General features: G+C 41.8%; 1 protein-coding gene across 2 annotated transcripts in view; it reads left to right on the top strand.

Annotated features, from left to right (window-relative positions):
• The window catches only part of NFIB (nuclear factor I B), a 611459-nt gene that overhangs the window by 185394 nt on the left and 401110 nt on the right, over nucleotides 1-24955 (top strand). The window lies entirely within an intron of this gene.

The following is a 24955-nucleotide window of genomic DNA, read 5'->3' as shown; positions in this document are numbered from 1 at the left end:
TAACCAGGATGGGTAGTCAGAACAAGCCAGAGAAACAGGAGTCCAAAGATCAGAGAAGTCGGTGCAGCAAACAGGATCAGGAACCAGAAGGGAAGTCAGCCAAGCAAAAGTCTTTCACGGGAAAACCCAGCAGAGAGAGTCCAGATATGTTGACCAAGGCAAAGGCACAGACGATCTAATCCAAAGAGTTTTTATAACCAGCAGCTCTAGCTGACGAGCAGGAAATGAAGACCAGGTGAATCACTGTGGAAGGAAGAGACTTTGGCAATTAACTGACAGCTGAGCAAGGAGCTCAGAGAAGGACCCTGACACTATTGTTTCCAGTACAGATAGTCTGCATTTCAGAGTTGTTGTGGAAACAGGAGGTGAGTTGAGTTGTCCTGTGCCAACTTTATAAGGGTGGGCTACCCGTCACTTTTGAGGTTTCTTTTTGGGGAAAAAAGTGAATGGAAATCTCATTGCTAGGACAGACAGCAAAAAGAAAATCCAACAAGGGTTTCAAAGCGGTTCTCCACTTTGTAACACCAAATTAAAAGTCATCAGTTATCCTGTAGCTGCTGACTTTTAATAATAGGACACTTACCTGTCAATGGATCCAGCGCCATCCTCACCTGGTCTAGTTCTTCACTAGCCTTTGGGTTCCCAGCACCACCATCTTAACTGTGGGCAGCCAGCTGCCCACTGCGCATGTGCAAGTTGAGCTGCACTTTGTGAATGGTCATGCCAACTGCGACGTGACCTGTGACATGTCCCCGAAGATGGAGGGGAGGAGAACTTCTGCTCTGATTGCCTAGGCAATCCGAGCCGAAGTGGGAAAGGGTACCTGTCAAAACTAGATAGCCGCTCCCCACCAAAAAATAATTACATGCCATATTAGGTGGGGGGACTTAAAGCAAAACTTCCCCATTTGGGTGAAACTCCACTTTAACCATTCCCTACTCTATCCAATAACTACAAAAAAAATGTTAAAAAGAGTTACAGCATACAGATTTGTTTTTATAACATTACGACTGTAATAACAATTTTTTTAAAAATTTCAGCAATCCAATATATGCTTACTTGAAAAATCTTTTGTTGTGTTCATGTTGTGAGTGCTGCCTGTCTGCTGGCCATCTCTTTCCACAACTTTCTGGATTGCCTGCATGCTTTTCAGCTTCTTATCTGCTGTTTAGTCTCAATTTCTAAGGATTACCTATCCCATGGTACTGTGCTGAAACTCCTCTTCTCAGCACCTCTGTAGTTCAAAAGGCAGGCTCTGTGAAATGTGTGACACAGCAGAGCCTACCCACAGGGAATAGTGACTAAATCTCACAGGATTCAAGCAAATAAATTAGGGGTTCTTCACAAACTTCAAGATCATTAAGATTAAACTAGAAGGTTAAAAATAAGTGAAATACAACATGGGAATAAATATGTGATTTTGACAATAGATGCACTTTAACATACACATTAATGGAAGTGGACATCATTAAGATAAAAATCTAGTCTTGGAAGGGCAAGACATTTTTCTATGCACAACTATTCAGTGAAGTTAATGGTAGCATTTTTTGTGCCGCAGATGCATTTTAAAAAAAAAGCTAAAATGAAAGGAATATGAAAGCTGCCTTTGCTGACTTCCTTTGGAAAATGCTAGATGACTGGCAACCTCCACCACTTAACTGCCTCAGTACAGGATTCTTTTGGTGACCTACAGTATAATATGAGCAGTGAAGTCAAGATGAATATCAGAGTAATTAGAGGGAGTGTGCAAGGAGACTGCCAATGTTAAAAACTGTGAAAATAAGTACACGTATCATTAATAAAACAGACCTGGTTTCAATTTAGAAGCTGTCTTGCTAATCTTCTCAAACCCTAGCTTGCAAACTCAAACTTTGCAGCAGGCATGAAAAGCTTGGCACTGCCATGGTGGACATGCACCAATGTTTTTTTGTTTTTTTAATACTACATATACAACATATACAACAGGGAAAGAACCTTTTCAGGAGGCATCAAGGGTAATATTGAAGATACACATATCCTTTAACTTGGGGCACGCCTTAAAGTTGTACATGGCATTGAGAAACAGGTTATCAAGGAATATGTAAGCCATTACTACAATACACAGATTATTGGTTTTTATGGTTTGTCAAAAGCTAAGCAATGTATTATATATTGTTATATATCGTTCAATTTTTTGGGCACATACTCACAGGAGCACGACCCTGAATCTAAGCTGTTTGAAGTTTGCTTATAAGGAGACTAAACAGACAGATTTGCCCAGTTCGCTGGGCTACCCAAACCCCCGGCAGCTGCAAATAGAAGTCATTCATTGACAGCTTCAAGTTGCCCGCCAGCCAGCTTGTTCCAAATGGTAAACAAGGCAGTGTGCATTCCAGTGACATCATTGACCGAATATAACCATATTGAGTCAATGATGTCATTCAGACATTCAGCTGCCAACAAGAGTTTGGTTAGAGATTGTCGGGGCATCATTCACAAGGATAGATGGTTCTTTTTGTTTTTCTCCTCAATACTTTTTCAATGGTATGTGTTTTATTTGTTATTTAGTTTTTTTCTTAGTCAATGAGTAACAAGGGGTACTCATTCACATGTGGGGGGTCTCCCTTACAAATACACACCAAACCTCAGAGGTGTAACTAGAACTGCCAGTACTGTGGTGCAAAAAAAATAAAAAGCCCCCGTGACCCGAGCCTGGGACACTTCCCACTGATCCCAGAGCCCTTTACAGAATTCCCCCTTACAGTGCAAGGAGGAATTCTGCGGGTGCACTGTTTAGCACCCCCCCAAAAAAAATTACCACCAGCCGCCACTAGTCATCCACAGGTAAGCAAGTTCAATAGATCAGGTCACAGGAATGCAGGTACAAGCTGAAGATCATTCAGCATCTGCTCATGGTGACAGGCCAATTTACATAGGCAGCTCAGTGCCAAATATGCACGCTAATTCATATGCACACATGCGAATGTGAGACTGCGAGTGCGTGCATGAATGCGATCACGATGAACAGGAATAGTGCATCTTTGCCTAGTAGTATTAGCATGTGAACAATGCGCACATGCACAAATATGAGCAGAAGCTCGCACCGGTTTTCTGGCGCTGGAAATCTGGTTTACCTTAAATTTTTTCTTTACACCAGAGTCTGCAGAGTGAATAAACCAAGGTAAAGGGGTTCACTGAGGGAAGTGAGGACACTGATATAAGGGGGGCCCTTATATCAGTGCCCCCACTTATCTTAGGGTTTCCACTCCCCCTTACATCAGTGACATCCAACAAAGTGACTTACTATCCCACAGACTCTGTGTGGCCTGGAGCTGTCAAACACTGACTTGACCTCCTGTAGATCTTTTGATCCCCCACGCCTCCAGCAGCCTGAGCCCAGTCCAGCTCAGCCCAGCCGAGACTGAGGTGAGCTTGGTCAATTACTAATTGGAGCAGGTGCCGTTCTAGAGCCAGCTGATTAGCAACCGGCTGAGCTCGGCTCAGGTGGGGTGTAAGGAGAGGGCGCGGTCCTTTGGTCAGGTGCGCAGAGACGTTATGGCGTTTGGTGCTTTCCCCTTAGATTTTAAAGTGACTGCAAGAAAGGGGGGAGAGAGGTGACCTGGGGCCCTCTAACAGTGGCGCAACACCAGAGACCGGTCGCAAGTGCGACCTTTGCAACCCCAGTAGTTCCTCCACTGCCAGACCTGGGTGGCCAGAAAAGGAAGGGGCAGCAAGTATACACCCACACTCCGCTGTTATATATTTTTAAGGGTAAACCTAGAAAAAAAATTGTGGGGTCTCCACAAATCCAGACCAGTTCCTTTCCTAAATAGGGGACCAGCATGGATTTTTAAGGGAAACACCACACAAAAAAAGCAAAAAAATGGTGCAGAGTTCCCCCCAAAATTATTACCAGACCCTCAGCTTAGTTAGGGCTCTGCAACAGATTTTTAGGGGCTACCCCACAAAACCCCACATGACTTTGGGTCATGGGATAATGCTAGTGCTATTACCTTTTAATGTCTATAACTATACTCGAAAATGACAGATGCTCGCTTCCCTTTTTTCCTTACTATATAAGCCATTGTGATTCATCTTGTCAGTCTCACGTCTGACTCCTTCTCTAGCTGCATTGCTTCTTTTATTAATCCTTAAGGTTACACTAGTAGGCTTTTTCTGAAGAAGAGATGAATTTTATTTCGATGAGCTGCATCTTGTGAATTCTCTTGAACACTCTTGAGCCGTAAAAACAGAGGTGATGCAAAGACCTATCATTGTTTCCATTAAAGAATAACTCCACTTTCGTAAAAAAAAATGCAAATAAAAATTAATATAGCACATACAATTAATACATAAGCCATATTGTACTTTAAAGTGGAAGTCCAGCCTAAAACTAAAATCTCTAAATCTATTTGCAGGTACAATCTAAGACTAAGCTATCTAACCCTGTAAAGCAAAAATCACTATTCATACCTTTTCTGAAGACGCTCTGGTCTGGCCTCAAGCGGCTGAAGCTGTTTGCAGGAAACAGCTGACAACAACTGTGAAATGCCTGTAATGTCGCTGCCTGTTCTGTACCCACCTCCACATCTGATCGGCTTCAGAAAATCTATGTATAGCGGGTTTTGCTTTACAGGGCTAGATAGATTGTGTCTACAAGTAGATTTATAAATTTAATTTTAGACTGGACTTCCATTTTAATTAAAAATTGCCTTTCCTTTTCAATCTGTGCTGTAATTTTCTTCAAAAGTCAATGCAATATGGCAACCTGGAGGTGTTCAGTACTTTGCTGGTGTACAGAATGCCCCCACAAATGTCATTTCCTGCTTGTGTGATTGACTCATTGATTTGCCCAACAGTCTGCCAAGATACAATTCAAATTTTAAGCATCCCCTGCAATAGAAATTTTAGTTTTGGTCTAATACTCTACAAGGAATACAATCATAATTCAGCTTTTCAGATCAAGAGTACATATATTTTTTTTTCTTTAGCAGAAAAGCAGAACTCTGCACAAAGTTTGGCAAAGTCCTTGCAATGCACTTTGATCACCCAGAGGGGATTGTTTTTTTTATTACATAGGTGAAATTGGGCTACATTCATTTTGCTCTGGTGCAAATGGCAGCAGCTGGATTCCTCTGATTCCTGCTGTTGTTTTGGCCATCTGTGAGCAGCTAGCTGCAGCCATCACGCTGGGTCTCCGGCAGCCACAGCTATCTGTGGTTGTATGTACAGCTAACAATTAACTGTGATGTATGCTACTGGATGCACACTAAGCTTCTAAGAGTAAAAACCCCAATTGAACTTGCTGTCCCTAGAAAGTTTGAAAACCACTAAAATTCATTCATAGCAAAATGTACAGGAGGTCACCCAAAGTTTAGTCTCTAGGGCAGGGGTAGACAACCCCTGGCACTGGTGCCGCAAGCGGCACGCAAAGTCTCTTTTGCCAGCACTCGACTCCCTCCCAATCGACAGAGCGGTGCAGATAAGTGTCAGTGAGACACTAATGCATTCCAATTTCAAAATTCCCCACTCCGCATCTGCATTGAGGGGAGGCACTGTGCCCTCACACATTGTAAAAGAAGGGAAACATTGTTTAGTTCTCTAACTTTGCTGTAGCTGCGATTGTCAGCTTTTGTGATGGGAAGAGATAGGGTGCAGTTCTGCTAGAGGGGGCAGTCCCTGTTTCCAAGAGGAGGAGGACTGTGGTTGGCCACTGCTAAAGCGAATCACAGTCCTGCTAATCCCACCCCCCATCTGGAGGAAGATGACTCGCTTGGTTGCCACTATCAGTCTCAGAAAGAAGGGATTTCATTGTGATTGAGAAAACCACAATCAGGGGATGATGTGCAAGAAATTTATTTTATTGTAGTATTTCCAGACCACTTTGAGCCACTAAGTAATGGGCCAATTTTCTTCGTATTTCATTAACTAAACCTCACAGCAGCTGTATCAGGGCAGGAGTGAACCTCCCACATGTCTCTTTGCCTTGTAGATAGGGGTGTAGTGTGTGACTTCTTAATGCCTAGACAGTGGCACCATTCTTGGAAGAACTCTCTTTCAAAACAGGATCCCTGTCCGGAATGTATCTTCTGTGGACAGTCATAAGGAAGGTGAAAGTGCTTCCACACCATCTGGGTGGAGGTTCTGGTGGTCTGGTCACAGGTTGATAATTTCACCCTACACTTGGTAAAATGGTCCACCATCCAGCTCAGTCCCTTTACCTATGGCATATTTCTGCTGTTGTGTCTTTCAGTTCCAGTGAATATTGTGGAATGGATTTTCCCACTCTCTGCTCAGGTCCCCTAATATTGCTGCTTGACTATACACCACTTCTAAGCAGTTAACTATCTTGTCAAGGGAACCTTAGTCTTCTGCTGGGAGGTGGAGGGTGAACCACCCTCTGAGGTGTTAATAGTTAGTTCTGCCTATTGAAAAGGCTTGGGTTCCCATATGTTTGGATTGGGCCCTGCAAACTCTTGGCCCAATCACCCAAGCCCTGACCCTGAGTGCTTGGATAATTATTGCAGCAGGAATCCAGCCACTGATAAAGGGGATTGTTATTGCAGGGATGGTAGGTTGCCTGCTTCCCTCTGGAGTAGAACTACCAGTTGCCACTGTCACTCCTTTTCAATCATCATTGCCTGACATAGCCAATCTTGTTCATAGATGCCAGATTTCATAGAATTAGTTATCAGCTGAATGATCACACAGCGTGTAACTTTAACTTGCAATTTACTAAACAGTAAAGTTACATTCAGGGTAACATGTGGCTGCATAGCATACTCTCTAAGACTCAAACTGACAATCACTACTTCAGTAAAACAGTATAAAAGCTACATGCAATTATCCTCATACAGTGCCCTTCATAGTGAAGTCTAGTATAGCACTGTTAACACAGACAAATGGCTGGAGGGATCCAGGGACAAAGTGCCACCACATTGGAACAGTAGCTGCATGCTATTAAGTTCTGGCCACCTTGTTCACACACTGATTTTAATAGTGGAGGGCCTCGCACAAAGCTTCCGATCACTTATCCAGCTACTGCTGCCTCATCAGATGTGGCCCCTCTGAGCTGCTGATGGATATAAGAAGCAGGGAAATGTATTATCCCTGGGTGTGTCCAGAAACTTTGGGAATTATGGGGAGAAGAGTTAAAGGGGCCGGTGTCTACATCTCTGCTACAGTAGTACACTTCTGAATTTAAAACTTGTGGTAACTACCTTTAATATCAAGTTTGACCAGAATCTTGTTTACAAAAAGATAGCACGTATTTTCTAATAAATTCCCATTAGGTTTTTCCAGAAAGTTAAGAAGATCTTATAAGGGCTGAAACCCGATCAACAATCTATGCACAGATTTGGCCTCATTTATAGTATAACACAAAGCCATAATGCTGAACAAAAAATGCTGGCCTTCAGACGCAAACTCCTTCACTGCTATTGTTTAAGTTACAACACCTCACCAGAGGTGTCTAACCATACTAAGGTAGGTCAAATCTTGCTCAGACTCTCCAGCACCACTCCACTCTGACACTATCTGATACTATCCCAGAGATTCTAGCATTACCACTGTTTTTAGCAGTGTTCCCATACGAGCACCTAGAATTTCATAGGAGAGACATGAAGAACAAAAATGATCTTGTGTAGAAATTTAGTAAAATAAATGCAAAACCATGTAAAATCATACATAAGAAGCACCTGTTGAGTTTTGTCTTCATAAGTTTAAAAAAATAAAAAGTAATTTCATTAATCCAACAGGGTAGAAACTCTCGATCATGACAGTTTAACGCTAGTTATCTGAAAGAACATTTTTTCAAGTTTAAGTATATATATATTATGCTATTTCTGCTCATGTATTTATTGTAACATTGATTGTATTTTCAAGTACTCCTATTAGAACAGTCTACATAGTATCTTTCTTCAGAACAGATTTTGGAGTTCCGAGATGGAGGTTATGTTCTATCAGCCAGTCAGGGCTCTGCTGCATTGCACAGAGCTATCTTGGGTCAATGAGTATGCAGGTAATGCAGGAAACCACAAATCTGCACCCAGAAATAGCTGTGTTACCTTCCTCATTTGTATTGTGTTGGGCGTGTGTAGACCAAAGGCATGGTACTTGGACAGGGGGAGGTACTCTAGAGATGAGAAGAAGCTCGCTACTTTGGTAATATATAAAGCAGCAGGCTCTAAGCAGTAGATCTGTAATCAGTTATTCTTATCTATATATTTAGAAGAGGTCTCCTATGTGGTTCTGTAAATACACGCTTACAAAGCACCACCCCATTTGTAAATCTTGGCCAATACCTGCGGCAAGAAGAATCAATTCAAGATTTTGCAGATCAGCTCAACTTTTTTTTTATAATAACACCACGATTGGCGTAAAACCAAAATTAGACCTTGCGCTCATCCTTTATTTCAATGACCATATGTAACTAAAGTAATTTTTTTTATAGATAACACAGCTAATTTTCTACTTTAATGTTTATAGGACAGCTTTGAATCATGCTACTCGTTAATGAACCGGTCACTTCATCAAGGTTTCAGAACAAAGTTATTCATAGAATTTCAATACAGTACATTTGTTAGTCAGATAAAGACCTGATAGAATGTGGGCATTGATGAAAGGCATCTGAATTATAGCTGCTGTGTATCCCCTTTTATATTCACACATATTTAATCTCCTAACAGCTACGCAGAGTATTGCCGGTAATGGTGAAGGAAATGAACTATCATCTACTTTCAAAGTCTAATTACTGACACCTAATATTCTATGGCTGCCTTTCAAAGCTCTGAAAATGTACAGAGAATTTAGAGGGTCTTTTACGTCACCCAAGCTATACTTTTCTCAAAGGATTTTGCAAGGTAATCATGGTGACAATGAAATAACATTTGTAGTTCTCAGTGGAAGGCTTAAGATTTGTCAAGACAGGAAGGATGGAAATAAATAATGTGTGGACTATTTATAATATAATATACATACTATAGGTCATTTTTATCAGAATGATACAAGAAGGGTTCTTTTTATTAATGTTTTTTTACTAAAGATTCAAGCAATTTTCACCCAGGATTCACACACTTTCCAATGGAATCCTTCTAGAAAAAAAATGGGAATTTTAGGTCATAATTGTGCAATTCTTGTGCAAAATTTTAAATTGAATCGGTTTTATATACACTGTTGAAATGCTGTTAATGGGTTGTTTGAAATCCACCAGTGCAGCATGGTTTCCCACATTTGTACATACCACATGTAAACCTTGAGTACTGTTTTGCATTATGATATCCAGTGATATACCTTAGATATCTGCAGTTACATCCTGTGTTCTGTGGCAGTTTGTACCTAAACTGCAAAATGAAAGAACAACCTCCTGCGCTCAAGGAAAATGGCCTGGCACAGATGGATCACAGACTTTTTGCTATTCTGAAAGCTTTGCAGTCCCCTATGGGCTTGGGATGCCCAAAAATCACACTGGAAAATAAAATCAGGCCACACTAGCCTTGTGCATTATCTTTGTGGCAACTTTATTGCACAAAACAAAAGCATATGTATACTCACAAACTGCATGATATAAGAAACACATTAAAGTCCTCAGTGTACTAGACAACCAGACAGACCGAACATGTCCCAACCTCGGGAAGACCCTCTAAATGGCTAACACTTTTTTGGGCTTAAGCTGCTGCATACAGCAGTATGAGAATACTTTACAAAGAATTAAGAGATAGGTACACTATAGAATAGTTTACAACTATAGATAGATAGATATTCATACCCTTTAACATTTTTCAAATTTTTCAAATTTTTCATGTTACAACCAAAAACTTAAATGTATTTTATTGGGATTTTATATGATAGACCAACACAAAGTGGCCCATAACTGTGAAGTGCAAGGAAAGTGATGAATGGTTTTCAACATTTTTTACAAATCAATATCTAAAAATGTGAGACATGCATTTGTATTCAGCCCTGTTTATTCTGATACCCCTAACTAAAATCCAGTGGAACCAATTGCCTTCAGAAGTCACCTAATTGGTAAATAGAGTCCACCTGTGTGTAATTTAACCACTTCCCACCCGGCCAATGCATATATACGGCCGGGTGGGAGCCGTCTACTCCTGATAGGACGTTCAGGAACGTCATTCAGGAGTAGCGGGATCGCGCGCGCGCGCGCGCCCGCGCAGCGGCGCGATCCCGATGAGCTCGTGTCACCCGGACACGGCACATCTCAGATCGGCAGGAGGGCTCTGTGATTGGCCCTCCTGATCACATGACGGCCGTGTCCAATCACGGCCGTCATGTGATGTAAACAAACAGCCGGTTGCTAGGCAATTGGCTCTCCTCTCCTCACACGGAAGTCACCGCTGAGGAGAGGAGAGCAGAACGCTGCAGCCGGCTGATGATCAGTGAGTATGGGCTGCTTTTTACAGCTTTTTACTCACTGATCATCAGTGTAGTGTAAACACACAACACACCACACAGTACAAACACAGTCCCCACACATGTCCCCAAAACACACATGTCCCCAAAACATACATGTCCCCAAATAATAAAAACACATGTCCCTAATAATAAAAACATGTCCCCCACATATGTCCCACTAAAATCACATGTCCCAATGATTATCTGCACACATATGTATGTGATCACCTGCACACATATGTACATGATCATTTGCGTACATATGTCCTTGATCACACAAACCAATTATTATACACTTAACGGAATTTTTTTTACCAAAAACATGTAGCAGAATACATTTTGGCTTAAATTTATGACAAAATTTGATTTTATTGGATTTCTTTTCAAATAGAAAAAAGAAAATATTGTTTTTTTCCCAAATTTCCGCTATTTTTGCGCTTATATCGCAAAAAAAAAAAACGGAGTCGTGAATAAATAACACCAAAATAAAGCTCTATTTGTGCGAACAAAATGATAACAATTTCATTTGGGTATAGTGTAGCATGACCGCGCAATTGTCACTGAAAGCGCTAGAGCGCTGAAAGCTGAAAATTGGGCTGGGAAGGAAGGGGGCGAAAGTGCCCTGTATTGTAGTGGTTAATCTCAGTATAAATACATCTGTTCTGTGAAGATCTCAGATGTTTGTTAGAGAACCTTAGTGAACAAACAGCATCATAAAGGCCAAGGAACACACCAGACAGGTCAGGGATAAAGTTGTGGAGAAGTTTACAGCAGGGTTAGGTTATAAAAAAAAATCCAAGCTTTGAACATCTCACTGACAGGCCAGGCAAGGAGAGCATTAATCAGAGAAGCAGCCAAGATGCCCAGGGTAACTCTGGAGGAGCCGCAGAGATCCACAGCTCAGGTGGGAGAATCTGTCCACAGGACAACTATTAGTCGTGCACTCCACATCTGGCCTTTATGGAAGAGTGACAAGAAGAAAGCCATTGTTGAAAGAAAGCCATAAGAAGTCCCATTTGCAGTTTGCGAGAAACCATGTGGGGGACACAGCAAACAAGAAGGTGCTCTGGTCAGGTGAGAATTTTTTTTTGCTTTTTGGCCTAAAAGCAAAAGGATATGTGTGGTGGAAATCTAACACTGCACATCACCCTGAACACACCATCCCCACCATGAATCATGGTGGTGGCAGCACCATGTTGTGGGGATGCTTTTTTTCAGCAGGGACAGGGAAACTGGTCAAGGTTGATGGATGGAGCTAAATACAGGTAATCTTAGAAGAAAACCTGTTAGAGTCTGCAAAAGACTTGAGACTGGGGTGGAGGTTTACTTTCCAGCAGGACAATGACCCTAAACATACAGCTAGCTCTACAATGGAATTGTTTAGATTAAAGCATATTCATGTGTTAGAATGGCCCAGTCAAAGTCCAGACCTAAATCCAATTGAGAATCTGTGTCAAGACTTGAAAATTGCTGTTCACAGATGTTTTTCATCCAATCTGACAGAGCTTGAGCTATTGTGCAAAGAAGAATGGGCAAAAATGTCACGCTTCAGATGAGCAAAGCTGGTAGAGACATACCCAAAAAGACTTGCAGCTGTAATTGCAGCGAAAGGTGATTCTATAAAGTATTGACTCAGGGGGGCTGAATACAAATGCACGTCACACTTTTCAAAAATGTATTTGTAAAAAAATTTTGAAAACCATACATCATTTTCCTTCCACTTCACAATTATGTACCACTTTGTGTTGGTCTATCACATAAAGTCCCAATTAAATACATTTACATTTTTGGTTGTAACATGACAAAATATGGAAATCTCCCTGCATTGGGGAGGGGCATGGACAATTGTGGTACTAGGAACTAGCGTGGAGCTAGTTATTTCCATGAGAAGAGCCAACGGGGCTGGTGTGAATTGTAGAGGTGATTCCCAAACATGGATTTTAGCTTTGCTGTTTACAGACTGGTGCTCTTGGAGCACCAGAAAAATGTGAGAACCTTGTCATTGCGTTTTATGCAAAAAAAAATGCTTTTTAAACGATATAAGCACTATCAGTTTTCTTTCTCTACTATTTATCATTGGTAATCACTGGCCACCTGGGATCAAGGAGTGGAGAGGAGCTCTGGAGTTGTCTTGTTATAGCCCATGGTGAGGTTAGAAAGCTGTTTTTGACCCTACTTACCTGTATCGGCCACACTGACCCAGGTGAGAATATTTCTGCCGGGGGCAGGGGAGCACCTGTGGTGATACACATCCTGGATCCTTCTTAAGAACAGAGTAGTGGATTGATTTTGAGCACTTTTATGAAGCACTTACATTGTGGGGACTTTATGGACTAATTTCTACTATATGTTTTTATATTTAATTTTTATTATATGTTCACATGAATTCTGCATTTTATAGTTTTAAGCGCTGCACAGTTGATTGTTTAAAAATGAAATGTGGAAAATGTCAAGGGATATGAATCTTCTTTAAGGCACTGTAGATAGATAGATAGATAGATAGATAGATAGATAGATAGATAGATAGATAGATAGATAGATAGATAGATAGATAGATAGATAGCTTCAATGTCTAAAACCTTTGTCAGCCCATGACTAGGATCATTTCTGCACCAGATGTTACTCAATGCCCTGGCACTAAAGCAATAACTAGCGCTAAAACTCCAGCCAGGACTGTCTAGGGACTGAGCTCCTTCATTACTGTGCCCGTTGATACACTGTCAGAGAAATAATTAAATACCACAGGACCCAAGGGGGCCTTTATATACCATACAACTGATAACAGCAAACACGTTCAGTTCTTGGTGTGCTAATTTTTAACCCAATTGGAGACATTTAATGCCACTTTCAGCAATATTCAAAATCCGGCAGTTGTTGGTTGATTGTTACACCAGTAGAGACTCCAGCGGTGTAATGTCCCCTCAGTAGTTTGAGCCTGTTCCCCACAAGGCCATGCTTAGGGTCTCAATCTCTTGCACCGAACTCCTCAGTTATTATATTATATGTTCTTTAATGATGTATAAATCAATTTGCAAGCTAGGCAAAATGTCAAGCTGCAATTTTTTCACTTTGTCAAAATATATGCTTATAAATTGGTTCAGCTGGAAGTGTTATATATATTTTTAAATGTGATAATTCTGACTACCTGGATTCTTGAATTGTGTGATTTGCCTTGAACTGGCAGATACACATATTATATTTACACAATAGGGTGAGTCTCATGAGTACTAAAGTACCTCGTGTCTCCCTGTCTTGGATGGGCTGAAAATTGCAGTGCAGGGGAATGCACAGAAATTGCACTGGAAAGGGCTGGTGTGTATCGGCCCTTAAGCTGGCTATTCACAACTCAGATTTTGAGCTGTGGATGGCCCTGTCATAGATACAATTTCCAGCAGTACATATTCCTCCATCTGTGCTGTTTAGTGTGGATATAAGAATCTATTGATCTTTTCTTGTTTAGCTTGTGGGCTATATAAGAAGGATTCAGCCATGTATGGTTAGCTTTAGTATCATAAAAGATCAACTGTCATGGCTGCTACAGGCTCAGTGTGGCTGGGTTATGGGTAGGCTGAAAGAGACAGTTTGTATACTCTGAGCCTGTAGACCTAGAACTAGGGTTGCCACCTTTTCTTCAAGCCAAAGCCGAACAGTTTTGCAGCACAGGGCAATTGTTATATTTATTTTTGCAGTAAACACTATAGGATTATAAAAGACCTGGGGCACATTTGGGTGCCCCAAGGTGAGTAGTAATGTAGTGCACAGAATGTGCCAGTGGGTGTGGCCAAATTGCACTTGCTGACATCATTACCCAACCCTTCAGTGATGCCAAACCTGCCCCCAAACAGCCACCCACAATGGCAACAGATTTGTGTATGACTATCTCGGTACTTGGGAACCACAGCCTGGTCTGAATAATGTATTCGGGTTTCAGGTGGACTGAAACCCAAACTGTTCGGGTGAATCCTGAACAGGTGGCAACCCTACCTAGAACCGACCATTAGAATAGTAGGCAAACTGTCATCCTACTCAGTCAGCAGTTCGGACCTAGATATATGAAGTCAGATTGAATGAACTGTAAGTACACAATATATTATTGTATCAGAAAGTATTCAGGGGCAGCAACAATGACCGACCCGCTGGATTGTACTAGTTGGTGAATATTAATTTTAAAGTTTAAAGGCCTGTTCCCTGAATTCTCTGTCTGCTGCCAGTCTTTATCTGGGTCTGTCCCTGCAATACTCTCTAGTCTGCTACTTGATCTGACCTCATCCTGTCCCTGAACTGTAAGTACACAATATATTATTGTATCAGAAAGTATTCAGGGGCAGCAACAATGACCACCCAGCTGGATTGTACTAGTTGGTGAATATTAATTTTAAAGTTTAAAGGCCTGTTCCCTGAATTCTCTGTCTGCTGCCAGTCTTTATCTGGGTCTGTCCCTGCAATACTCTCTAGTCTGCTACTTGATCTGACCTCATCCTGTCCCTGAAATATGTTTGTTGACTGCCTTGATCCTGCCTGACTCTGCACTACACTATCCAAAGGGTAAACTATCCTTGGTGATCATCTGAAAACCTCAGCTACTGTAGATTTCTTGTTGACTTCTCCCACTCTGCTTCCAGCGCTGCTTGGCCAGGAACTACATTAAGACCTGGGGGCAACCAAATACCAGTGAGCCTACTTGCCTTAAAGTTAATGTCAAGCAGTGTGTGTCCCTCCCTCCAATCAGCTCTCCGAGCCCCCTAAAAGTATAACTTCAGCTCCCTGTCCCCTGCTTTCTGAAAAGTCAGACAAGCTGTATAAATTCTGCACTGTTAATGGATGAAGAGGAGAGAGGACCATAGATAAACAGGTACAATTTGTGTATGCGGATTTGTTCAATCTCTGAGTATCATCTGAGGCTAGTCACCTCACTGGGAATTTACAACCGCTTTAACAAATCAAGATTCTTTTAAACAGAAAGTTTTGCAAAAGTGTATAGTCATTGTTTTACCGTAAAAGACTAGTTTTCTCTGGGGTTTGTTCACTTATTCTTCTTCCATGGCCATTTTTAGATCCTTAGCTGTCAGGAATAAGGTGAGTATGGGATAAGCCAGATAAAAAAGATGATTACAGAAATGCAGTATACAAGAGGCTTTACAATACTTGCCAAGGAAGAGAGTCAGTGAATAGCAAGCCTCTCTTCCAGTTTATATTTGCAGACAGATTTGAAGATCAGCAGTGAGAGTGAAAAGGATGGCTGAGAACCTTTTTTATTTTCACATATACTCTAAACTATTTTACCTAGAAAAGCACTGGACCCTGAGCAGGTAGCATGTACACTCACTAGCTAAAATGTGTAATGTGACCAATTCAAGAACTGAATATACTCTACATATCTCCCAACTTTCTGAGGTGAGAAAGAGGGATACGTTCTAGTGTAAAGTATGCAGGCCAAGGGCATACTCATCTTAAGGGTTAACCCTTTGCTGATGGTCTTTTAATGGATCCTAGCATTGAGAGGTGCAGGCAGAGTTCCCGATCATTTGACCACTGTGCTTGTCTGTAATAGTGGTAAAATGTTCAGGACCCCTTTCCCTCAGCTCCCAGTCGTAAACAGTAAGCAGCAGCTGTCGATGACAGCTTAGTCAGTTAGTCAGTGTGCTGGGAGTGCACTCAGCAAACAACAGCAGAGTCCCAAGGACCCATATATGTGGTGTGTGGGCCTCGTCACGCTGCTGCGTGTATGCGTTACACTGGAATGAACAGGTTAATATGCAAAATAAGATTGGCTAAACCAACAACTGTTTGTTTTTTTACCATTCCCCTCCCTTTATACTGGCTTTCCAAGATAAAAATTGTATAATTTAGAGATTGAACAAGAGGTTTAGAGACGTAAACTAGTTTTGGTAGTTAAACAGTACATGTACAATAGATCAAAAAGAAGGACAAATGAAGAGGAAGGAGGAACAGAAGGATTTGGTTCAAAACAAGAGAGTCCCTTCAAATAAGGACTATTGGAAGCAAGGCAATATAAGGACTATTAGAAGCTAGGCAATATAAGGACCATTGGAAGCTAGGCAATATAAGGACTATTGGAAGCTAGGCAATATAAGGACTATTGGAAGCCAGGCAATATAAGGACTATTGGAAGCTAGGCAATATAAGGACTATTGGAAGCTAGGCAATATAAGGACTATTGGAAGCCAGGCAATATAAGGACTATTGGAAGCTAGGCAATTGGCTATCCTGTTTGCTGTGAATCACTTCTAAGTGCAAGGTTTTTCAAAGATATTTTCATCATGCTGAAATTCAGCACTGAGTTATGACTGGCTATTGCAGTGGCATTCAGCACTAGTAAATCACTTCAAGCGTGGGTATATCGTGTAACTGGCTATGACATCCAGCCATATATGACTGTTATGAGTTATTATAGAAACAATCTTAATTGCTAATGCCATTGAGATTGCAAAATAATATTACATTTGCAAAACGCACGTAAATCCTGCATTTTAGGTTTAGTAGTGTATACTACAACTGCAATCAACACACCAGTACGTTTTCTCATCCAGTGCACCAAATAAAATATAAAAATAGTACAATACTAGTTTTCACAGTCCATCATTATCATGTATTTATTGTTAATATAATTAGAGGTGTGCCTAATCTAAACAGCAGATTATGGTCTAGGTTCAGCTACTAATATATTTCAGGGCACAACGGGGGATTAGGTTTACATTAGGGAGGGTTAGTGTTAGTTTTGGGGTTTCAGGAATGTATCGTTTTAGGGTTAACGTTATTGAAAGAGTTGATATGAGCTTTAGTGTTAAGGTTAACATTTCTGGCAGAGTTGATGTAAGCCTTAATATTTGGGTTAAAGTTATTGAGAGAGTTGATGAAAGCCTTAATGTTAGGGTTATTATGGTTAAAGTTATTTGGAGAGTTGATGTGAGCCTTAATGTTAGCATTACGCTTATTGGGAGAGTTGATGTGAGCCTTAACCACTTCCGGAGCACCGCACGCCAATATACATCCTAAGTTTGAAGAGGAATATTGTTGTTATGGAAGAAGCTAGCTGCCATAACCCCGGTATCCTCTTTTACGGCCGGTGGTCCGGTTTCCAATAATAGTGGTCTCTGCGGTGGATAAGCTGCAAGATCACTTTTAGCAGTGATGCCTATCAGTGCCCATCAGTGCTGCCTATAAGTGCCCACCAGTGCCACCTATCAGTGCCCACCAGTGTTGCCTATCAGTGCCCATCAGTGCCCATCGGTGCTGCTTATCAGTGCCATCTATAAGTGGTCATCAGTGCTGCATATAAGTGCATCATCATCAGTGCCCATCAGTGCCCTCTTAGCAGTGCCTGTCAGTGCAGCCTCAACAGTGAAGGAGAAAACTTACATATTTACAAAGTTTTATTACAGCAACAAAGAAACACTTTTTTGTAGGGCTAAAACCTTAAAATTGGCCTGGGCAGAAAGAGGGTGAGAGTGTCCTGTTTTAAAGTAATTAATCTTAGGGTTAAAGTTATTAGAAGAGTTGACGTGAGCTTGATTCCTAGGGTTAAAGCTTTTAGGGCAGTTGATGCGAGCCTTAATATTTGGGTTATAATTACTAGGAGAGTTGGTGTGAGCCTTAATATTTGAGTTAAAGTTATTGGGAGAGTTGATATGAGCCTTAGTGTTAGGGTTAAAGTTATTGGGAGAGTTGATATGAGCCTTAGTGTTAGGGTTGAAAATATTGGGAGAGTTGATATGAGCCTTAGTGTTAGGGTTGAAAATATTGGGAGAGTTGATATGAGCCTTAGTGTTAGGGTTAAAGTTATTGGAAGAGTTGATATGAGCCTTAAGGTTCACATCAACTGTTCAGATAATTTTAATACTAACATTAAATTTCACACCAACTTTCCCAATAACTTTAACCCTAACACTAAGGCCTCTTTCACACTGATGTCCCGTTCAGGCCCGCCTGTCAGTTTTTCAGGCGGACCTGAACGGGTGCTCCATAGAGGTCTATGGAGCGTCGGATGTCAGCGGTGACATGTCCGCTGACATCCGACCCGCTCCGATCCGAAAAAGTGTAACGGAGGAAAAAGCTATTTTTCCATCCGTCTGCGGATCGGATCGGATGACGACGGGCACTGTGGTCCGTCGTCATCCGATCTCCCATAGGGGAGAGCGGCGCTGTGACAGGTCCGTCCCTGCGCAGTGTGCAGAGACGGAGCTGTCATCTCCCTGCTCAGCGGGGATCGGCGGAGTGATCCCCGCTGAGCAAACGGATATCCACGGGGCGGATCAGAACTGATCCGCCCCGTGTGAAAGGACCCTTAAGCAGAATTTTACCCATAACAACGTGCTTCTTGCTGGAGGTTGTCATTTTGCTGAACCCCAGAGCCCCCAAACAGAAGTGAATCATAACCATTGATTTAACGGTTTCAAAAAACAGTTACATTCCTGGAATGCTGGAATTGCTAAATGTCACAATTGCTTGTGTCCTCAACCAAACTGTCAAACCATCAAATGGTTGGTGTCATAAATGATCACACGTGCAGCACCATGGCAGTTGCAGTTCAAACAGAAGCAGCTTCCTTGGCTATAAAGTATTTGAGGGTTTAATTCTGCTTAAGACCCCTTTCACACCAGGGCATTTTGCAGGCGCTATAGCGTTAGAAATAGTGACTGCAATCCGCCCTAAAGAAGCTGCACCATTATGTGTAGTGTGAAAGCCCGAGGGCAGCGGTGCGCTGGCAGGACGTCAGAAAAAAGTTCTGCCAGCAGCTTCTTTGGAGCGGTGAAGGAGCGGTGTGTTTACCGCTCCTCCACCGGGACTGGGGACTGGGGCAGCGCTGTAATACCGCCAGCAAAACGCCGCTATTGCGGCATATTGCCGGCGGTTTTACCCATTTCTCGGCTGCTAGCGGGGGGTAAAAGCGCCCCGCTAGCGGCCGAAATGTGCCACAAATAAAATAAAATTAGCGGCGTTTTACCGCCGACGCAGTGGGCGGTGTGGTGTGAAAGGGGTCTAAAGGCTGTCAGCAGGTCGGCCTCTACAAACTCAGCAGTGCCTAAAAATGCCTAAAATGGGAGAGCAACTGAGCATGCGCAGAGCAGGGTGAAACCGTGTATTATTGGATTGTAAACAGTATAGACACTTATTTTTAATGTTTTGCTATACCTGCAAAAGGGGCCAGCCTGAAGTCATCTAGCAGGACTTCATTTTCTGACCAATGTTCCACTTTAGTGTTAGGATTAAAGTTATTTGAACAGTTGATGTGAACCTTAATGTTAGGGTTAACATTACTGGGATAGTAAGTGTGAGTCTGAGGGTTAGGGTTACATGAAGGGGAATGTTAATGTTACTAGATGTGGTTAATGTTAGGATCAAGCTGGCCATACACGATTCATTTTTTTTTCATATCAGCCAGCAGGCTGATAGAAATCATATAAACAGACTCTCCCATCCACACAAGCGAGGTAGATATAGAAATGCTTCCCACTATGTTATTCTATTGTGACAGCAGGGACTTCTCCATGGCCAGAATACACTGATCTGCGCTGCAGGCACTGTCAGGGCGGTCTTTAAGGCAGGGCAAAAGGGGCAGCTGCCCTGGGCCCTGTCATTGTTGTGGGGCCCAAAGCAGCTGCATCATACTTGCCAACTATCCCAGTTTAAATTCTCTTGCCCCTTGAAGTTTTAGTCCTGTGATGTGTCCCTATATCTCAGTGTGAAGTGCTGCTACTAAAACTGCCCAGCTCTGCCCTATCATTGTGTACAGACGACTCACCTGCAGACCCTGTGTTTATATGTAAATAACCGGCAATCATATGTAAATAGCGGTGGTATTCATATGTAAATAAAGGTGCCATTCATATGTATATCATGACCCCTGCAGTGAGGAGATGATGTGCTGTAACCTCTAGAAACCAATCAGTGAGCAGTATTACTGTACAGTAATCTCTAGCAACCAATCAACAAGCAGAAGTCATGTGCTGTAACATCTAGCAACTAATCAGTGAGCCATAATGTGTGCTGTAACCTCTAGCTACCAGTGAGGAAGCAGTAATGATACACTATAACCTCTGGCAACCAATTGCAATCGCTGCCTGATCTGATACAGTAAACTGATTTTATGTCTAGCTACTATTTATTGCATGTCTCAGAGCAGGTGGAGAGCGAAATTGTATGGGGGGGGGGGCAAGAAAACATTTGCCCAGGGTCCAATAAATATTAAAGACGGCCCTGGGCACCGTGGTTATTTACTTGTAAATTCCCCACTTGTGTAGATGTCAAAACGCCCTGAGACATCTTCTGGGAGCTGTCACATTTTCTGAACAGCTTAAAGTGGTAGTGACCCCTACTTTCCTTTACAGCCAAGGAAGCTGCCATCTTAGCCTTAGTTTGATCTGAAGTTGCCATGGTGCTGTACATGCGATCAGATATGACACCAACCATTTGATAGCTTAAAAGTTTGATTGAAAGCACAAGAAACCGTGACAGTTGTGATTTAAGGCTTGTCTTGAATTTACCTGTTTTGGGAAACTGGTTTATCAATCAGTCTAGTTCTGCTTTAACCACTTGCCAACCGCCACACACCAATATACGTCGGCACAATGGCAGCGATGGGCAAATGGGTGTACCTGTACATCCCCTTTAATTTGCGGGGCTAGTGGGCACACGTGCTGTGTACAGTGTGACCGTGTCCGTGGCTCCAGTGGACTCAAGGTCCACTGGTGTCCCGCGATCGTGTCAAGGAGCGGCAGAACGGGCAGATGCCTATGTAAGCAAGGCATTTCCCTGTTCTGCCTTGTGTCATGACAGAGATTTACTGCTCCCTGTCATCAAGAGCAGTGATTGCTGTCATGTCAGTGGTAGCCCATCCCCCCTACGGTTAGAATCACTCCCTGGGACACACTTAACCCCTTGATCGCCCCCTAATGTTTAACCCCTTCCCTGCCAGTGTCATTTACATAGAAATCAGTGCAATACATGTTGGTCTAAACTGACAAAAAATAATTGTTTTTTTTATATCTTTTTTGGGGATATTTATTATAGCAACAAGTAAAAAAATGTGCTTTTTTTATTCAAAATTGTAGCTCTTTTTTTATTTATAGCACAAAAAATAAAAAAGTAATATTTGTGGGGAAAAAAATACGTCAATTTTGTTTTGGTTTAATATCGCATGGCTGCACAATTGTCAATTAAAGCAACACAGTGCCGAATCGCAAAAAGTGCTCTGGTCAGGAAGGGGGTAAAGGAAGTTAAAAAAATAACTGACTTACTGACAGGCTCACCAGGTAAAAATAAAGAAAAAGAGCCTAAAAGTCACTCAGAGGTCCAGATGATGTACCAGCGATGAAACGCGTAGGGATGGTCTAACCGCATTATTGCATCACGTCCGGTTTCGAGCCGTGGAGTACGCAACAGTATTACTAATAAATATTTAGAAATTTGTATGGTATCACACTATGGAGTTTCTTTCCTCTCTACATGTGGGAAACATTTAAGGGGTTAACAGGAAGGAGACCACTTACACCACAGACAAGGAGGCACTTGGAGGATACAGGACAGGAAGTTTTCCTACTCCACAGGCTGCACAGTGGCCCATATTGTGAAAGTTAAATACCTCCTTGTGGGGGGAATAATAGCGGTGAGTGCGTTTCTTATGGGGCACTATTTTCTAAGAAGCACAGAACAATTTGAAGGCGCACATTGTCCCTTTATTATTGGACTTGTTTTTATACACCAGGGTTTAAGGACAGCATATGCATGTTTCTGAGCCCAGTTTCACAGCAATACTATATACCAGTCATATATGTTGTATTTTTTGGCACAGAAATGGTACTTTGAATGGCAGATTTTGCACAGGATTGTGGATTTTACACAGGAAAATGTAGTGCTTTTCTAGTTGTTTTTTCATTTTATTTTTGTGTGAATGCACATAGCTTCTAACAGTATGTATTATAAATAAGCGATCAGGAAGTTTACACAGTAGGATATCCTTTCTGCACTTTTTTTCATTTTTTTTCTTCACTTTTTGCATTAAATGCACCCGTGGTATACACACCCCTCAAGTATCTAGAGGTTGCAAATTACCTCTTATTAAGAGCAGCGCCATATCTATCCCCCTTTTTCACACTTTGGGGGAGATTTACTAAAACTGGACAGTGTAAAATCTGGTGCAGCTCTGCATAGCAACCAATCAGCTTCCAGGTTCTCTTTTTTTGTTAAAACTTAATTAAACAAGCTGAAGTTAGAAGCTGATTGACTACCATGCACAGCTGCACCAGATTGTGCACTCTCTAGTTTTAGTAAAGCATCCCCTTTGTTTTCTTTTATTAGCTAGAAGTTGGGAAAATTACAAAATGAGCCAGAGACTAGACTTTAGCAGCCTTTGACCTACTGCACCCAGAGACTGCTTCTTTTAGGTGCTTCAGTATGAGTCTATGGGGGAGATTTAGTAAAACTGGAGCACACAGAATCTGGTGCAGCTGTGCAAAGTAACCAATCCACTTCTACGTTTTATTGTCAAAGAGGACGTAAAGCCTTACTAAACATGAAAATAAAAATAGACCCTGTAAGGCAAAGGCATAATAAGCTAGTATGCATAGCAAACTAGGTCATTATGAATAACTTACCTGAGATGGAAGCCCCCGAAGCGACCCTCGTCGTCCTCCTCCAACGCCGCCATGATACCCGGAGTGACTTCCCGGTATCGCGTCTCCGGCGCTGTGACTGGCCAGAGCTGCGATGACATCACCCCCACGCATGTGCACGGGAGCCGCCACTAACGGCATGCTTAGTGCTCCTGCGTGCCGCAGTCTGCAGCTATACCTGTCATTTGCAAATATCTCCTAAACCGTGTAGGTTTAGGAGATATTTCTTGGACCTACAGATGAGCCTTAATCTAGGCTTACCTGTAGGTCAAAGTGGTCTGTAAGGGTTTACAACCACTTTAGTTGAAAAAAGCTGGAGCTAGAAGCTGATTGGTTACTAAGCTGTACCAAATTCTGTGTGCACCACTTTTAGTAAATCTCCCCTTTTATGTTTGTCTATACCAACTAACTCTATCACATGGACCAGTTCACCCATTAACCAAATTGGCTATAACAGGGCCTAGACAAATCTCAGGCGTCAGAACGTCCTGGTCACTGGAAATTGTGTCCTGGGATACACCTCTGCAGTGGTCTGGATTTGGTCTCCCCATGTGGTCCTTCCGTGAAATAAGACGGCTGGCCGGTAAGTGAGGCCTGCTAGAGCAGGATACAGCCCTTGTTTGTGGGAACTGGCATCCTCCTTCTGTGGGCGGGTCTGTGAGGAGTGCGGCATGCCTGCCAGTTTGACAACTGGGTGCTGGGGTTGTGGGCTTGGTCTGGCGCCCTTTCCTTACCGCCAGTGAGTGGATGGAGAAACAAAGATAATCAGTGCCTCCCCATCAGCACACATCAGTGAAAGAGAAAAATTACTTATTTGCAGAAGTTTATAACCAACTAAAGAAAAAGTTTGTTTCTGGTTTTTTTTTTTGTGTTTTTTTATTTGTCAGTTTCTATTGCTTGATGCCCTGGATGAACAGTTTCGGGTGGCGGGCAGCTGATTTAAAAAAAACTGGCTCTTTACTTTTTTTTAGCTGGCTCCTAGATTCAAAGCAAATTTGTCAAGCCCTGGGCTAGAAGATAGCTTGAAGTAATTATGGTGGGGATTTACTAAAACTGGTGCACACACAATCTGGTGCAGCTCTACATAACCAATCAGCTTCTACGTTTTATTGTCAAAGCTTTATTGAAGAAACTAAAGTTAGAAGCTGATTGGTTAAAATGCACAGCTGCACCAGATTCTGTGTGTAACAATTTTATTAAATCTCCCCCTATATGTATACAGGCATAACCCACTTTTAAGTACACAATGTTTTTTTTACTAAAGCTGGAAAGTGCAAAATCAGGTTCACTGCTGCATAGAAACCAATGAGCTTCTAACCTTGGCTTGTCCATTGAAGCTTTGGTAATAAAACCTGGAAGCTCATTGGTTTCTATGTAGAAGTGAGCCTGATTTTGCACTTTCTAGCTTTAGTAAATAAACCCCATTGTGTACTTAAAAGTGGGGTATGCCTGTATCTAACCTTATCACATAACATAATTGTAAACTAGATGGTGTTCTGCACTGCTACAATCCTTTTTTACACTGTTTGAATTATGTAGAAAATGTTTAATGAGCTTTTATTTATCTAAAAAAAAAGTCTAAAAAATAAAACTAATGCAGCCACCACCTCTAGGAATTGGTAGGCTGCGATATATTATTATTATTATTTTTTTTTTTGCTTGTTTCTGGGTTTAAAAAACAACAAAACAAAAAAGAAACTTGTATGTAATGCTACAAACACATACAGGTAAGTGATTGTAAAAGAGTAAAAAAAAATCACCTCTGGAGGGAAATCTACAAATGGCATATGTAAAGTAATAATTAAAAGCGGTAACAAAAGGATGCAGACATGAGACATGAAATAAAGAAAATGACTTCAATGTAAACATGACAATAAAAACTCAACCCTAAAACTTCCCTTTGATTTAACCCCTCTATTAAGCCATTCCTG

This window comes from Lithobates pipiens, unplaced genomic scaffold (genome assembly GCF_037356315.1).
Source record: "Lithobates pipiens isolate NorthernLeopardFrog02 unplaced genomic scaffold, aLitPip1_a1.2 Scaffold_13, whole genome shotgun sequence".
Taxonomy (NCBI): domain Eukaryota; kingdom Metazoa; phylum Chordata; class Amphibia; order Anura; family Ranidae; genus Lithobates; species Lithobates pipiens.
Note: the sequence above shows the minus strand (reverse complement) of the source record. Positions and strands in the feature narration are given on the sequence as shown.